Genomic DNA, 17,718 nt, shown 5'->3' on the forward strand with positions numbered 1-17,718 from the left:
TGTCGTTATGCACAAGCTACCATGGAGAGAAGACTGTCCTCCAGAGAAACAGAACGCCAGTGCCTGTATCAGAGAGCCATGGTGACTTTGTTTCATGATATGATTTATCATGAAATTGAATGCTATGCTATGACATGATAGCAAAGTCCTAAACAGGAGAGGGGCATCTGGAAGACCGGGGCAAGTTGGTTAACTGGTTGAGACAATTCAAACTGAGGTTGAATTCAGACGAGTGCACTATCAGAGTGCGGTCCGGTAAGATGTTGGGGTTTATTGTAAGGGAGGAATCGAGGTTCATCCTGCAAAAAAAAAAAAAAAAAAAGCACAAAAAAAAAAAAAAAAAAGAGAAACGCCTGAACCGAGAACATAAAGGAGGGGTTCGTGGTTTCATAGATAGATTGAACTACCTGTCATGGTTCACATCTCATCTAACAGCCACGTGTGAACCTATATTCAAGATGTTGAAAAAAAAAAAATCAAAATCAAACGGTCAGGTGAAATAATGATTGCCAAGAGGCATTGAAAAAATAAAAGAATGAGTTGCAGGAACCTCTGATTCTGATACCTCCTGTGGAAAGAGTAATGGTCAATCTGTACTTGACAGCCTTCGAGGGGTCCACGGGGTGTATTGGGTCAGCATGACGCGTCTTGTCGAGAAGAGCATGCAATTTACCTTAGCAAAAAGTTTACCGACTGTGAAACAATACATTCACTGTTCGAGAAAACTTGATGTACTTTGGCATAGGCTGCTCGCCGACTGAGACAGTATATGCTGGTTCATACCACTTTGTGGATTTCGAGATGGATCTAATCAGGTAGATTTCCAAAAAAAGCCAGCAATGACCGGACGGGTTGCGAAAGGGCCAATGATTTTGATTGAATGTGATATCCAGTATATCCCTCAGAAAGTAATCGGGGAGTGTACTGTCTGATTACATCGTCCCGCAACCCATTGAGGATTATCAACCGATGAAGTTTGAATTCCCTGATGAGGACATCTCGAGGTGCTCTAATCGAAAGATTGAGAGTAACCGATCCCGGAGGAGGGGCCTAACCCTGAATCCGAACGGATTCTGATGTCTGATGGGGAGGTTAAGGTGAATAAGCTTTTGTTGCCCAGATAACATTCGAATGCACCGATGGTGTGATTGAGTAGGAAGCTTGTATCCTGGGTATCGAACGTCGATGCGCCCATCTACTGGGGCAACTCCTTTCTCATTGGTATATGGGATGGAAGCGGTATTACCTGTTGAGGTTCAGATTCCCTCTTTGAGAGTCCTGATGGACGTCAAGTTGCAAGAGGCTGAATGGGTAAGAACCCGGTATGAAGGGTTGAGCCTGATAGAGGAAAAGAGGCTAGCAGCCATCTATCATGGGCAGTTGTACCAACAGCGAATGAAGCGTGCTTTTGACAAAAAGGTACGACCTCGTGTGTATCACGTAGGTGATATGGTGCTGAAAAGGATCCTTCCTCCTCAAAACGATCGAAGGGGCAAATGGACGCCGAATTATGAAGGTCCATTCGTGGTCAAGAAGGTTTTCTCTGGTGGAGCCTTGTTGCTAACGACCATGGATGGCGAGGATTTTCCATCCCCTGTGAATGCGGACGCAGTTAAAAAATACTTCGTATAAATTGACCCGCTGGACGAAAAGAATAAAATAGTCCAGGCAAAAATGGGCATCCCGGCGAACCAAAAAACAGAAAGAAAGGTTCGGGCAAAAATTAGGGATAAAAATGAAAAATGTACACCCGGCAAGTCGAAAACCTGTGAAGGCGACTTGGGCAAAAATGGGTATCCCGGTGGACTGAAAACCCGAGAGGCGGTCCAGGCAAAAGGGGGATTGAAACGAACAACTGCGTCTAGCATGATCGTTTGCGCTTTGGTTAAAGCATCACGGATAATACCCGGTAGGGATCAGTTGGAATCGTCTTGTTCAGAAAGCAGAAAGCATGGAGAGTCTGAGGACATATGGGGTGTAACCGAGTTGAAACTCGATGAGATCACGGGTTTCACATTGCCATTAGGGTAGATTTTTCCTTTTGAGTGCAATTACCTCTTTTCAGGAATTGCTTCCTTTTGTATTGCTCATTTGAGCCACACTTTTCCAATCAATAAATGCATATTCAGTCAAGTAATTTTGTTTTTGTCTTTCATTACCGCTTTGATTGCAAAAACATCCGATTATTTTTGATAAAGAATTTTGCATTTTAAGACATACAGGTTTCCTTCCAATGCATGTTTATAAGATTGAAAGCTTGAAATCTTATTTGGAAGGTTGAGTGACCCAAGTGTTGAAATCTTGACACGCCTGGGGCACGGTTTTATCTAACGGTCTGTTTTGCAGGAACTGTTAGATATTTTCACTCACTTGCAGGTTGTGATGTGGAAGCTTTGTAATGGATCCCCAGAGAGTTCGCTCAGGAACGAATCAGTGAAAGAATGACGAAGTGACGTTGCGGCGTACGACGGTCCTTGATGGTAATCAAGAAGACTCTTCAAAGTCGGAAGATTGGAAAGTGTGTAATTCCCCGCAGAGTCCGCTCAGGGACGAGTGCATGAAGAAAGGACGGAGAGACGACGAGACGTCCGACGACCTTTGAAATTAACCAAGAAGACTCTTCAAAGTCGAAAGGTTGAAATTATGTATAAATCCCAGGAGTACGTTCTCGTCGAGAGCGGGGCGATTTGGAATACAAGATGATGGAGCAGAAAAGGTCCAGACGAGTCTGGGAGTTCTCAAAAGTGGAAGGCTGATACGAGATTAGGAGGTGGATACCGTGGTTCGAGGAGTCGACGGGTGTTCTGTGCCAACTATTCTCATTTCCCAGCTAGGTCCCCAAGCAGAATGGTAGGACTAGCTCCCCAGCAGATCCCAGGTCTGTGACTTCCCCAGCCGAGTCAGGATGGTTATTCCCGGCAGATTACGATGGTGTTTCCTCAGCAGCCAGTCCAGAAGGTTGCTATTCCCCGAGTGGAGCGGGTCTTTTTCAAAGAAATATATCTCCAACAGTGTTCATCCTACCAGTGGATTGAACAAGTTTCCGTAGCAGATGGATTTTTGCATCCCCAGCTGAGTTGATTCTACGTATGGATTGCATGGGTGTCCCCAGCGGAGTGGCATTCGTTTCCCCTAGCAGGTTCAGGATGGTCATCCCCAGCAGGTGTCAGATCGATGCTTCCCCATTTGACAGGCCTGGAGATTGCTATTTCCCCAGCGGAGTATCTGTGAGCATTTCCCCAGTGAAGTCGTCAGGTATCTGTGAGGGTTTCTCGAAGCAGAGTCGAAATTTATATCCTCAGCAAGTCAAAAACTGTTGTATCCCCACAGAGTGTTGGTGGTGCTTATCCCCAGCGGTTTCCCGAGCGGATTGGGTGCAAAGGAGGTTCTTCCCCAGCAAGGGCTACCTTTTCCCAGAAGCAGTGCTATTCCCCAGCAGGGTGGAGTCGGAGTATTGGCGAGTTCCTCAGCGGAGTGTCTCGTACTCCCCAGCAGAATCCCTTGAGGGGGACGTTTTTATGCATTCATCATGTAGCGTAAGCATAGCATATTGCATAGAAAAATAAATCGCGTAGCATTTCCATAATTATGGAGCATTACGCAGAAAAAGTCATGCATCATTGCAAGCATAAGCTAGTCTCAGACCGTGGTTGTTGTTTGAGAGGTGGTTGTGCCAGCAGTGAAGGTGTTACTCCGAAGAGTTTAGCCTCATGATTGGATCAGCAATGTTCCCCAGTAGTGCGATATTGGAGGAAATGTTTCCGTCGGACAGAGATGGAAATAACATCAAAGGATGTTACGCGATCAGCGCGATTCAAGCCGTGGTTACCGCTTGGGATTTGGTTTTGCCGGACAGTGAAGACGATACTCCAAGGAGTTCGGCATTGTGAGCAGCAGTATTTCCCAGTCATCAGTAAGTGTCTGGTCGAGTTTTCTTTGGTGTCAGTAAACATCATTGATTCGATGTTCAGTAAACGTCGAGTATTTCCCAGTCATCAGTAAGTGTCTGGTCGAGCTTTCTTTGGTGTCAGTAAACATCATCATTCGATGTCCAGTAAACGTCGAGTTATTTCCCAGTCATTGTTTAATGTCTGGTCGGTCATTGTTTGATGTCCCGTCAACATCCTTGTTTGGTGTCAGTCAACATCATTATTCGATGTCCTGTCAACATCATTGTTCGATGTCCTGTAAACATCATTGTTCGATGTCCTGTCAACATCATTGTTTGATGTCCCGTCAACATCATTGTTTGATGTCCTGTCAACATCATTGTTCGATGTCCTGTCAACATCATTGTTTGATGTCCCGTCAACATCATTGTTCGATGTCTTGTCAACATCCTTGTTTGATGTCCTGTCAACATCCTTGTTTGATGTCTTGTCAACATCATTGTTCGATGTCTTGTCAACATCCTTGTTTGATGTCTTGTCAACATCCTTGTTTGATGTCCTGTAAACATCCTTGTTTGATGTCCTGTAAACATCCTTGTTTGATGTCCTGTCAACATCCTTGTTTGATGTCCTGTCAACATCATTGTTTGATGTCCTGTCAACATCCTTGTTTGATGTCCTGTCAACATCATTGTTTGATGTCCTGTCAACATCCTTGTTTGATGTCCTGTCAACATCCTTGTTTGATGTCCTGTCAACATCCTTGTTTGATGTCCTGTCAACATCCTCGTTTGATGTCCTGTCAACATCATTGTTCGATGTCCTGTAAACATCATTGTTCGATGTCCTGTCAACATCCTTGTTCGATGTCCTGTCAACATCATTATCCGATGTCCAGTAAACGTCGCGTTTTCTCCCAGTCATTGTTTAATGTTTGGTCGAGTTTTCTTTGGTTCCTGTAAACATCATTGATTCGATGTCCAGTAAACGTCGAGTTTCTTCCCAGTCATCAGTCAGTGTCTGGTTGAAAGTATTACTCTGAGGAGTTTGGTATCATGACGTCGGATCAGCAGTGTTCCCCAATAGTGCGATGTTGGAGGAAATGTTTCCGTCGAGCAGAGATGGAGACAAAGTCAGAAGACGTTACGCGATCAGCGCGGTTCCGGGGTTCAAATGGAGAAAAGGGGATACTGAGGTATTTTCTGGGGTTCAAATGGAGATGGAGTTGAAGATTATATCCAGGATGAGGTCCTCAGGATTATCTTCTGTTCATGTGTTACCTTAGACTCTGGCTGAGGCCAATGGAGGTCGTTATAGGTGTCTTCTGAGGAAGAGATACACATGCTACCTTCTGTTATGAAGGTGTACCCTCTGACGTGTCGCCCTCAGAGTGGTTTGGTGTTATTTCCGACGTTGCCAGCGGAATTATCACGAGAGATTGGAGAAAAGGGTATGCTGAGGCATTTTCCTGGGGTTCAAACGGAGAAAGGGAGATGTTGCGGCATTTTCTGGAGATGGGGTTCATATTGGCGATCGAGAGTTATCGTCAGGCGACTGGGGTTCAAATTGGAGATGGGGTTCATTATGTTGGCAAAGAAGGAGTGCTGAGGCATTTTCCGGGGTTCAAATGCAGAGGTCCGAGGATCGTTTGCGCGGAAAAATTTCGGGGTTCAAGAAAATAAGGAAAAGAAGCAAAGAAAAGTTCGGGGTTCAAGAAAAGCATAAAAAAGAAGAGAATAATAATCCCGAGCGGATGAGGGGTGTTCAGGCCATAGTTATCCCTGCGTTACCATTTATTTTGGTATCCAGGTTGACGTTTTTCGAGTTTGTTTCTTCGCCGATGCTGACAGGCGCTGTTAATTATTATCCCATCGGAGTGCAAATTGTTCGTCTGTTCTTGGTATTCAATCACTCTTCATCCTGATCATCCGAAAGCCGAGGCTATTTCGTATCGACAGGTTCACAGTGGATTGAATAGGGGCAGCTGTAACACCTCAAAATTTGCCCTCCTCTCTTGGGACTAGCATTAACATTGTGCATATCATTTTAGGTCATTAGGCATTGCATATTGCATATCATGTGGTTACATTGTGCAAGTCATCTTTCCAAGTCTTGATCAGAGGATGAGGAAGTCTAAGTGCAAGCCTAGGGTTTATTGACTGATCATTGGGCCATCTGAGGATTGGGCTGTGAATTAGGGTTTTATGATTCTCAATGGATGTTGGTCTTCATCTTGATTGAATTGATACATCATCATCATCATGGTTGGGTGTCATCAGAAGATTGAAGAGGATTCCTTGAGATTAGGGTTTTGACCACTGGTCAACCCTAATCAGTTGCATTGGGCCAATCAGGGCTTAATCAGGAGGGGGTTTATGATGGATGTGGGGTTCATAATATGGTTATTTTGTGCTTATTGAGGCTAGGGTATCATGCTTGAGCCATTTCAGTTGAAGATTGGGGTTCAATTTGATCTATGCATTGCCAGATTCATTTATCAGATGAAAAGTCAACTGTGGTCAACTGTACATGATCTGATGGATTTGGAGGTGGAAATGAGTTGGATACACTTCATTCATGTTGGAACAAGTGTTATATGACATCTCAAAGCTCAAAAATGAAGAAAATCAAGTCAGAACAAAAACTGGCAAAAATAGAAAATGACTTGTAATTGAAGTTTCCAAAAATGGAAAGTTTTTGACCTCAAAGCCACGTGTCCAAGGAAGCTTCAAATGAAAATTTGTTCAACATGAAAGTTGTAGATCTTGTTCTCACCTTTCCAAAAAGTCCAAGAACTTGAAAATCCCATGTATGGTTGGAAAATTATGGCTCAGTGAAATTCAAAAATGACCTGTAATCAGGAGGCCATAATTTCCACATGCTTTGTCCAAATTGCAAGTTCTTTATATGCACAAACTCCATTTGACATGTACTTTCATGGTGCATAATTGGATTTTCCCAAAAGTGGCCAAGGCAAAAAGTCACTTTTCAACTGGACAGCTGAATTGGACCAGGGGCAAAATTGTCCAACTCTTAAAATAATTGGAATTTGGAGATGGGACTTTTTTCTACACCTCATAAATGGAATTTAGAGTGTGTTGGAATCATCATTTCTTGCATAGGCCTTGTAAATTGAGATTTGGCTTGAAAAATGCAATGGTTAAAAATGGACAAATGCATCCACATGGTGATTTTGAGATTTACACAACCAATGAGCATGAGGCAAGTTTCTACAGCTCACATATGATAATTGGAAGGTGTATGTGCTGTCAAAACAGGTGGCATGAGCTGTCATAGTGGAATTACATTTTTGCCCTTTCTTACAAATTACCATTTACACTAACAATGCTTTTGGCTAATTAAGTGGATTAAGGGATAATTAAGCTCATGTATATAAACCTAAACACTTGTTAATCATAACAGAATTTCACAATTGCCAAAACCAGATCAAAACCTCTCACATTCTCTCAATTTTCATCAAGAACACCAAACCCTCAAATCCTTCAATCTTCATCATTCCTCAACCAAACTTCAAAATTCCTTTTGATCTGAACTCACATCATCATCAACATCAACTGTTTTTGGAATTCGAAAGTGGAAGAGGCTTGAATCGTGGCTGTCATAGGAAGGTGCTTCCATGGTGAATTCGAATTGCAAGCTTTAGGAGTGGAATCGATTGAACCTGAGCTTGGAATTCAACTTCTTGAAGTTTGTTTCGTACCTGTTTGAAGCCAAAACACGTTAATTCGTCCAAATCCCGCGCTGCAACTTCCAGGTGAGTGAAATTCGACTTTCACCAAATGCTTGATAGATATATGTGTTTTAAAGAGCGTTTCACGTAGGTTCCAATACTGCTTGTGGTTTAGGAAATGATTGACTGTAGCGCATGAAATCTAGGTTTGAAGTTTGGATCTAAAACCCTAGGGCGATCGATTTGGAAGATGTAGCAATTGTTAGGAGAAATTAGGTTCGTATTTGGATTGTAGAGGTTGAGACGGTTCGAATGACTATAGCCTTGTCCATTTTGGTGATGGTTTGAGAAATTCGCGTTCTTGAGCCATTCTGGGGAAGACGATGATAGTGCTGCGCGAATTGGTGTTTGATCCAATTTTCTGTTTGAAAATTCAAATAAGAGGTTTCCCTCCCGCGCCATGCTGTAATTACAGATATGCCATTGGCATTTTAATTAATTTTAATTAATTATTAACAAATATTTTAACACCTTAAAAAATGCATAAAAAATAGTAGAAAATTCAGAAAAATATGGAGATTTTTTCTATGACTTCCTTGTTGACTTTAGGACTTTTTTGACCTATTGGTCAAAGTTGTGCTTGGTAGAAATTCCATTTGACTTAGGGTTTTCTCACATGTGTCCATTTTTGCTACACTTTGCCAATTGATTCATGAAATGCACATAATGTTGAATAAATTCTTGCCAATTTTTGTGTTGATTCATGATTCATTGATGTTCATTTATATGTAAACTTTGTGAATTTTTGATACCTGGCCATGGAGTTATGAATTTTAGAACATAGGTGTGACAATGTGTGTCACACCTCATTATGCCAATTTGCTGGATTTAATTGATTGACCTATGCTTGTTGAAATAAGATGAAATTTTACATGAGTGTTGATTTACATGTTAGGAAGCTATGAGAATTTTTGTGGAAATTTTCATTGCATTTTCAAATTGATTGTGATTTTTCATTTCTGTTGACCAATTGTGCAAGCTTGTGTGACATAGGTTGGTAGATTGATTGGGAAATGCTCATATGGTACTGTATAATCATGAAATTTGATATGCTTGTAATAGACACATAATGTGACATCCCTGTCTTGGTCTCATCCATTTCTTTTTTGTTTTCATTGAGTTATGAATTTTTGAAGTGGAAGCATGTATTGATGATGTGATTTGGAGCATGAAATTGTGACTGTTTTTGTTGATTTTCATTGACATGGTTCCATTTGCCCAATTAAGCTCAAATTTGGTGTGCCATACCTGGATTAGCCCCTGTTTAGGTGTATTTAATTTGAGAATTTTTGAAGTTGTTTTGGTGTGGATTTGAATGCAATAGTTCTGTTTGCATGTTTGATGCTTCATTTGAACTAGTTTGCCTTATTTTGTGCATAACATGAGCATGATGAATGATATAAACATGAGACCAAGTGTGTGTGCTCTTGTTTGACATTAATTTGAGTTTGGTTGGTGAATACCTTGCTGTTTAGGAATTTTTCTTGCCTTTGGACCCTAGGCTTAGCCTAGTGGTCTAGTTGCTAATATTTGCTTGATTTTTCAGGATCAAAAGCATAATGCACATGGAGAATGAATCAAGTTAAATGCAATTGATGTTGTTGATGTTTGTACACTAACATAACATTGTTTTGTAGGTGATGAAGCTTTGGCTTGAGCTTTGAGCTTGCTTTATTGTGCATTGCTTTGTATAGTCTGATTGATTGAACACTTGCTGTTTGGTTTTGTCTGTCTGAGTACTAACTGTGTTTGATTGTTTCCAGGTACTTTAGTTGCTCAGTTCCTTGTGAACTTTTGCTTTGCGTTGCTTAAGCAACTTGCATTGAGGTAGGTCCTCTTGACTTCATGTAGTCTGGAGACCCGGCTGTTACCGGGCCGGGCAAATAAATGTCTGAAGTCCTCCTTAAGAGGCAATGATTGTGGTTGTTTATTTTTAAGCCCAAGCAGGTGAAAGTCCTTTAAATAAGGCAATTGGTGGAAGGTAGGGATATGTAATCTATCCCCCACTATTCAGTTGAGTCTTCTCCTTGCTCCCATTACATGGTTGTAGCATTGAGATCCAAGCCCAAGATCCGTGCAGTGCACATTGTGTCAGAGTCATCGAGTATAGAAGGGTTCCCCCATTCTGGACCCATGCTCATTTGTCAGCTCTCCCTGGTTAGGGATAAGAGCTGTGAGGTCTGATCCTCACTTCATCCTTTCATCTGCTTCACCTTAGCCTCGTAATGGCAAGGTTAAGAGCAAACACAGCCCGTACAGACGACTCGCTTCGGCGGTCAAACCCCTTTGATTGAGCCTCTTGTTTGGTTATAGCGGGTGCTCTGTGAATCTCTGATTGACATGCTTGTTTGAGATGCCTGTTCTCATTTGATATATGATGTATGCTTGTATGCTTTCTTCTTTCCTGGTTAGGATTAGATCGCACTGATGCAAGTAGGTAGAAACCTGAACTTAGGGTGACTTTGCATGACAACATTAGGCTCGAGTCTCAGCTCCCTAGTGTCGTGTTTTCCCCGATTTCTGGTTAGCAATTTAGTCCCTTTCAGGGGAACTACATCGCCCTGATCCTCGTTCCAGACGAGGTATGTAGGCAGGTGGTCGTGCGAGACCACTCCGGGCAACCTTTTTCTTTTTTGCGTGCGTGTACTTGTTATCTGACTGTGTGTTTTGGTTCGGATGCCGACGTAAGCCCAGTGATTGGCTGTCGGGCTCCAAGTTTGCCCTTTTGAGTGAGTTTGGGTTCGGATGCCGACGTAAGCCCAGTAATTGGCAGTCGGGCTCCACGTTTGCCGTTTTGAGTGTGTTTTGGCTCGGATGCCGACGTAAGTCCGGTGATTGGCAGTCGGGCTCCACTTTTACCCTTTTGAGTGTGTTCTGGTTCGGATGCCGATGTAATTCCATCCAGTGGTTGTCGAGCTCCATGTTTGCCACTCTTGCTTGTTTGTGTTGTTTTGTGTTGTTTGGCGTGCGTAATCCGAACTACAGTGGCTCTGATTCTTGTTCCAGACAAGATATGTAGGCATAAGGTGCGATACCTTATCGAGCTCGTTCCTCCTAACCCAACCTGCGTTCCCCGTGTGTGTGTGTGATGTTTAGCAACCTTTTCTTTATTCTAGGACGTGGATCCCGTCGAGTACGACGGACGTGAGGGGTGCTAATACCTTCCCCTCGCGTAACCGACTCCCTTACCCTTTCTCTCTGGTCGCGAGACCATGTTCTTTCCAGGTTTCTCTGAGCGTTTCCTTTCCCTATCTTGGGATAAATAACGCGCAGTGGCGGCTCTGTGTGTTTTATATTTTCGAGTCTCGCCGGTTGATTTTTCGCAGGATGCGACACAACACCAAGTGGTTGACTGAAGCTTCCCTAAAGTCCAATCTCAAAGAGTGTAGTATCGAGTCTCAACCAACCCCAGTCGGAACCGAAGTCAGTTATCTCACTACTTTCTAATGGCCAGGATGAGTCAATTAGGGTTCTAAAGGTCTGGTTAATGCTTTAATGACACCACGCGGAAGCCAAATTTTTCCTCAAGTGAACATGAGGAACATCAGGACATCCAAAGTGTCACATTAACCGTAGCCATCATTTTAACCATTCCAGTATACGCCGGATAGTCGCGATGATCTATTGCTACTTACCTAAGGTACACTAGATCCGGGTGTAGGATCTTTCACTCAAAAATACCCAAGCAATCCCTTAAAAGTAAATCAGACAATTTGGAATAAGTGATCTTGTTTTTAAGGTAACCTCTCTTTTTAAAGTATCCCCAGTGGAGTCGCCAGTTCTGTCATACGGTGAACTGACTTGGGGTGTTTTGCTTTTTATCGCAATGTCGCGGATAGCAAGAGTCGCCACCGATTTTTCTTTTATCCAATAAGGAAAGGTGGAAAAGAACAGGAAAGACCTCAATAGATTTTGGGTTCGGGAGGTACATTATACAAAGGGAAGGTATTAGCACCCTTTGTATCCATGGTTATCCATGGGCTCTTAATTGCTGGATCACTTATATTTTTGTCTGAAAAGTGTTCGTGAATTGTTTAAAAAATGTTTCGAAAAGAGAGTTTAACTTTGTAATGATTCTCGTATGAATGTATACAAAGTATTTATCTCGTTTGATTTTGAAAACGGTTTAGAAAAATGTAACTTGGTAATGATTCTAGTATGAATGTATGCCAAGTGGTGATTTTCTAGGATTTGCAAAGTGTGAGGGGTGGAAAATGTTTTAGGTTATGATCCAGTAATTGAGAGTTGTACCTTCCTAAGGTTGTTATGGGCATTTCCTATCCTTATGAGGGTAAAACTGTCCTTACTATTGAGAAGTAAGTAGTTTTATCCTTTGGATGTAAAAGGGTCATTGTAGGGTCATCGATAGGTCATTGAAGGCAACAGTTGTAAGGATACCTTAGCATTCGAAGGGACGATCATCATTTAACCGTAGGCTACACCGAAGGGTCATCGAGGGACGAAATCATATATTCGAAGGCAACATCCGAGGGACTATGATTTATTTTATGATGATTTAATCGAAGGGCCATTGCTAAGTGTATCCCCACATTCGCGGGACATGACCGTGGTGCCGTAATATCGTAAGGCAAAAAAGAGAGGTCCAAGATCACATATTTAGAGGCCGTATTTTACAATCGATGAGGTAATTAGGATGAATCTCCACATTAAAATCAATACATTAAAATTAATACATTAAAATTAATACATTAAAATTAATTAAGCAATTTAGGGTGGATCTTCATAAGGGTATCCCACAAATAAAGTGGAAGGCCTAAACAGCACTCTTTTCCTGGGATATGTGAACCTTTACAAAATTCAGCAAACGGGTTAGAATACCAATCAGGGTGCAATCGAGGATTACACCGCAAAAGAAAACACAGCAGCATGAATGTCAGGCAAAATAGTGCATAATTAACATAGGATAAATCAGGTTACGCATAGGACATAACAAATATCAACGGCTATCCCGTTCGCCTCTGCCTCGCCTAGCGAGGGCCTAGCGAATGCTCGCTTAGCGATGTGCTAGCGAGCGGCTGCGGGTTTTGAATTTCAGAACAGTATGATCTCAGCATGCTGCATGCCTTATTGCATTCAATTACAGAAATAATATGGTCAAACACTCAGGATATTCAGGCGTACTGGAATTCACATGCAAAGTCTAATTACATATCCAAAAATTCAATCATGATGTATTATGTATTTAGAGATTTACAAATTGGAAGCATAAAACAATAATGATACACAAACCTGTTTGCAATGGAGTGGTAATGCTGAATTGGCAAGTCACTTTTGGTATCGGGTTGAGTTGGGCGACGGTAACTTCGGTGCGGATGAGCGGCCGTCAGGGTTTCTTCACTCCGACTTCTCTGGGCTACTCTCCGGGGTTGCTATGCCAGGGTTTCCGGCCGTCTCCGTCTCGGTTTTTTTCGTTCCCTTTTCGTTCTGGAGTTGGGGTATTTATAATACTCCTTTGATGACCTAATGGGCTCAGAATGAAGCCCGAAATTTTCTGTTGTCTGTGAGCTTCGCTAGGCGAGTGTGTAGCGAACGTGTAGCGAACGTTCGCTAGGCGAGCGTGTAGCGAACGTGTAGCGAATGTTCGCTAGGCGAGCGTGTAGCGAACGTGTAGCGAACAGGCCAGTTTGGGCCATTTTCTGGATTGGGCCATTCGTGAGCTGGGCCTTTGTTCCTTTAAGATCAGTGTCATAAGAATGAGTCGGAATGCCCTGAAAAATGTCTTAAAATATTAATGGGCAAATTTTGGGGTATGACAGTAGATTAACAATACTGATGTCTGCAAGCTTGATTTCGAAACTTTTTATCCGCTGGTTGTGCACGTACTTGAGAAATGATTTAACCAATTTGTCTGTATTTTCGAGAGTTTACTCCGACTGATATTTTAGGTATTATTCACGATGAAATGCATGTTATGCTATACAGTTGATGCAAACTGAAAAATAGAATCGAATTTATGAAAGTTTTAAAATGTCCAGACAAAATTGGAGTATGACACTACCCATTCTAATAATCTTCACTCACCATTAACACCATAAGCCAACACCTCCCTCCTCACATGTGTTACCTACCTTCTTCTTTCTTGCATGCTGCACACTGAGTATTTGGCGACAATCAAGATCACATTTACACACTAACTTCCTCCACACTAACAAAAACCTCATGTAAATCACCCTTTCAAAATAAACTACACTAACCTTTATACACTTCATCATATACACATGGCCTCACTTCCTATTTCTCACATATCAAAAAGTATGTAAAATCATACAAATATCAACCAAGCTTCTCCCAAACTTCACCACCAAACACCACTGTGGAACATCTCTTACAACCTCCTTTCTTCAACCTTTGAAGAACACACTCCTCACCCTTTTTTAATCTCTCTCCGATGAATCTCAATCGGCGTCGAATCACTCCTAATTGGTTTGTTCTTACTTTTTTGCATTTGATTTCCTTTAACTGTGAAGCTTTGTTTCGCATTTTCGTTAAAATATGAAGGTTAATTTTGTGTTGTTCTTATATGTTTTGTTTCTGTCTCCAAAAAAAATGAAAAGTTCAAGTTTGGTGTTATGTTGGTTTAACTCTCGTGTGATTAAAAATGGAAAAGTGGATATGGTGTTGTTTGAAAAGTCACAACATTAATTAATATTATTACTATGAAGGGAAGTTTTTTTTTTTTTTAAATTTTAGTTACATTTGAAAACTGGAAGTTATCTACCACACTTCTACTTCTTGACTTAGTTAATTAATGTCTCTTGTTTACTTTATTTAATGTCATCTTTTATTCTTTTATTATTATATTTATTTATTAATTTTATAGTAGTTAAACTATAGTTCAAATAAAGATGATGTAGAATTTTTTTTTTTGTATTTTATTTAATGAGAAGTGATATATGTCATATTTTATAATTGATTTTTAAGAAGTAATTAGTTACTGTTACTGAATTTGCATTTTATCAATCTTAATTTTTTATTTATTTATAATCACCTGCATTAATTCCAATTCAAACTAATTTTATAACAGCGCTTTAAAGCGCCCTCTAATCTGGCGCTGGCATAGGTAAAGACATCGCTTTTTTTCCTGGTGAAAGCGCTCTCTAAAGTGGCTCTTTAAGCCCTTTAAGGGCCACTTTAGAGGACGCTTTTTAAAGAAAGCTCCCTCTAAAGTGGAAACTTTTAAGGGTTTAGAGGGCGCTTTTACTGGAAAGCGCCCTCTAAAGTGGAAACTTTTAAGGGTTTAGAGGGGCGCTTTTACTGGAAAGCGCCCTCTAAAGTGGAAATTTTAAAGGGTTTAGAGGGCGCTTATTTTGGAAAGCGCCCTCTAAAGTGGGTGGTTATTTAATTTTTTTTTTTAAAAAGCGCTATATTTATTTATTTATTTTAGACAACCTGTATATTGAAGTAGTACACCTAAAACTGTATAATTTGAAGCCCTTTTTCACACATTGCATTCAACAAGCCTTATATACAACAATCCATACATATACAACAATCCACTGATATATAATCGTTTAACTTCTAAAGATTCTAAATATACAACCAATTCATAACTTAAAAAGAAATAAAACTAAGTAGCAAAAGCATCTCTGAGATGTATGTTTTTTTTGCTAGCCGCAGTCTTCTTAGCAACAACCTCTTTTTGTTCAATATCAATAGCATGAACCTAAAATATCATAAAATTAGTTAGGTGAAGTATAAGATCAAGAATTAACATTTTCTATGCATAAATATCATATAATTGTGTTTATACCTTTTTTTTATGCAACTGACTCGATTTGCTGTAATAAAAGCCATTTTACCTGTAATAAAGAAAACAATTAAAATCATTTGACCTGTACCTTTTTCACTAAGTTCTCTTTCTTTTCTTGGTTGGAATATGTTCTACATGTCTCTTAACAACACGGACGGTTGGATTGATCCAAATACCCTCATTATGATCATTTTTAATATATGAATCATTTGATATAATATTCTCATCTTGATCATTTCTGGTAAACGATTCAATCTCAACATCAATATCACCTTGATCTCCAGTGTTTTCATCAATTACTTTGTTGGAAAAAAGAACTATAGACCATTTCGTACTTTTCGGATCATTGACATAGAACACTTGTCTAGCTTGAGAGGCTAGAATAAAAGATTCATCTTTGTATCCCACCCTATTAAGATCCACTTGCAAAAATCCTGACTTATCCATTCGAATGCCGTTATTATTTTCAACCCACTTGCAACCAAATATAGGAATCTGAAACTTCTCATAATCAAACACCCAAATGCGCTCGATAAAACCAAAATACGACAGATTTTCAAATTTGGGGTTTAAGTCCTTCACACTTGATATGTGCATTGCTTCAGCTACCACGGTGACACTATTATTCTGCATAGTACTTTTATCATCTTGTTCTTTGGTATAAAATGTGTATCCATTAATCGCGTATGCGCTATAAGAAAAAACATGGAAACTTGGACCATATGCTAAGCATCTCAACCTTTCTGTTATTGAAGCGGGATCTGAATAATACTTTGAATAAATATGATCCTTAAACCAAGGTATAAAACATCGATTGTGCTCTCGTACTATCCAATTTTCATTTCTATTGGGATTTAAACCTCGGAGAACATCCTTGTGAATTTCAACATACGGCTCAACCTCATTCTCATGGAGGTAGGTTATAAATCATAATAATCACAGGCCATGTACTGTGTGAGATACTCTGGATACCGTGTGGGTTCATTCCATCAGTAGATAATGCCAAGCGAAGGTTTCTTGATTCTTCTCCAAATTCAGGATAATCATTATCAATTTTCAACCACTGTGGTGAATCTGCCGGATGTCGATACTTTCCATCTATAATTCTTTCATCTGCATGCCAGGTCAAGTGTCTTGAATCGGTTTCACTACGAAACATGCGTCTAAATCTCGGAATAACAGGAAAATACCACAAGACTTTTGCTGGAGACAACTTGTTCTTATATCGCGAGACACCGCATTTAGGACACTCATTTAACGATGCATACTCATTTCGAAACAAAACGCAATCGTTTGGACATGCATGTATCTTATCATAGCTCATGCCAATAGAGCACAACATCTTTTTGGTCTCATATGTTCGATTGGGAAGAACATTATCCTCAGGAAGCATATCTTTCAAAAGGGCTAATAACTCTGTGAAACTTTTATCCGACCATCCATTGCTCGCCTTTAAGTTGTACAACTTTAATACCACAAACAATCTTGTGAATTTAGTGCAACCATCATACAAAGGTTTCTCTGCATCACTTACCAACCTCTCAAACATTTCGGGACAATCCTTAAGATCTCCTTCAAGTGCTTCTGCAATCTCTTCAACTCGATCACAATCGTATGTATCTGCGCCACTATAGTTTGAGGCATAGGTCGTAGTATCCCCCGGTTCAACATTCTCGTTACTTTTCTCACCATGCAAATTCCAACATGTATAACTTCGATCAATTCCATGCCTCATTAGATGCGATGTCAACTGAACTGCGTCAACCCGTTTCCCATAACAACAACCCAAGCAAGGACATATCATTCTACTGGGGTCTTCGGCGTGCGCAACGGAAAACTTAACGAATTATGATACCCCATTCTCGTACTCTCTCGACAATCGATTGGAAGACATCCATGTATTATCCATTACTAATTAGAATAAACAAAAAACAATTTCAGAAGAGAAACCAAAAATGGGACGAGACAAAACAATTTCGCTTTATTGAGTTAGTCTCTGTGCAGGACATTCATGTCTCCAACAACAACCCAAAACCAAAACAATTTTGGTTTATTGAGTTAGTTTCTCAACATTTTCAGATATCTCTGACTTCAATAGCATGAGAATGTATGAACCATGCATTAAGCATTAGTGGTATGCACTAATTTGTAGCATAGTTATATATCATCATATAGTTTTTATAAAAGATAAACATTGACTAGAAAATATATATGTAGAATTGTATAATGGCCTAACTGAAAGCTAACAGAAGAATAGTCGACTCTAATTTACTCTATCAAATAACATCCATACCTAAACTTCTTAA

The sequence above is a fragment of the Lathyrus oleraceus genome, chromosome 2 (assembly GCF_024323335.1).
Source record: "Lathyrus oleraceus cultivar Zhongwan6 chromosome 2, CAAS_Psat_ZW6_1.0, whole genome shotgun sequence".
In the NCBI taxonomy this organism is placed as follows: Eukaryota; Viridiplantae; Streptophyta; class Magnoliopsida; order Fabales; family Fabaceae; genus Lathyrus; species Lathyrus oleraceus.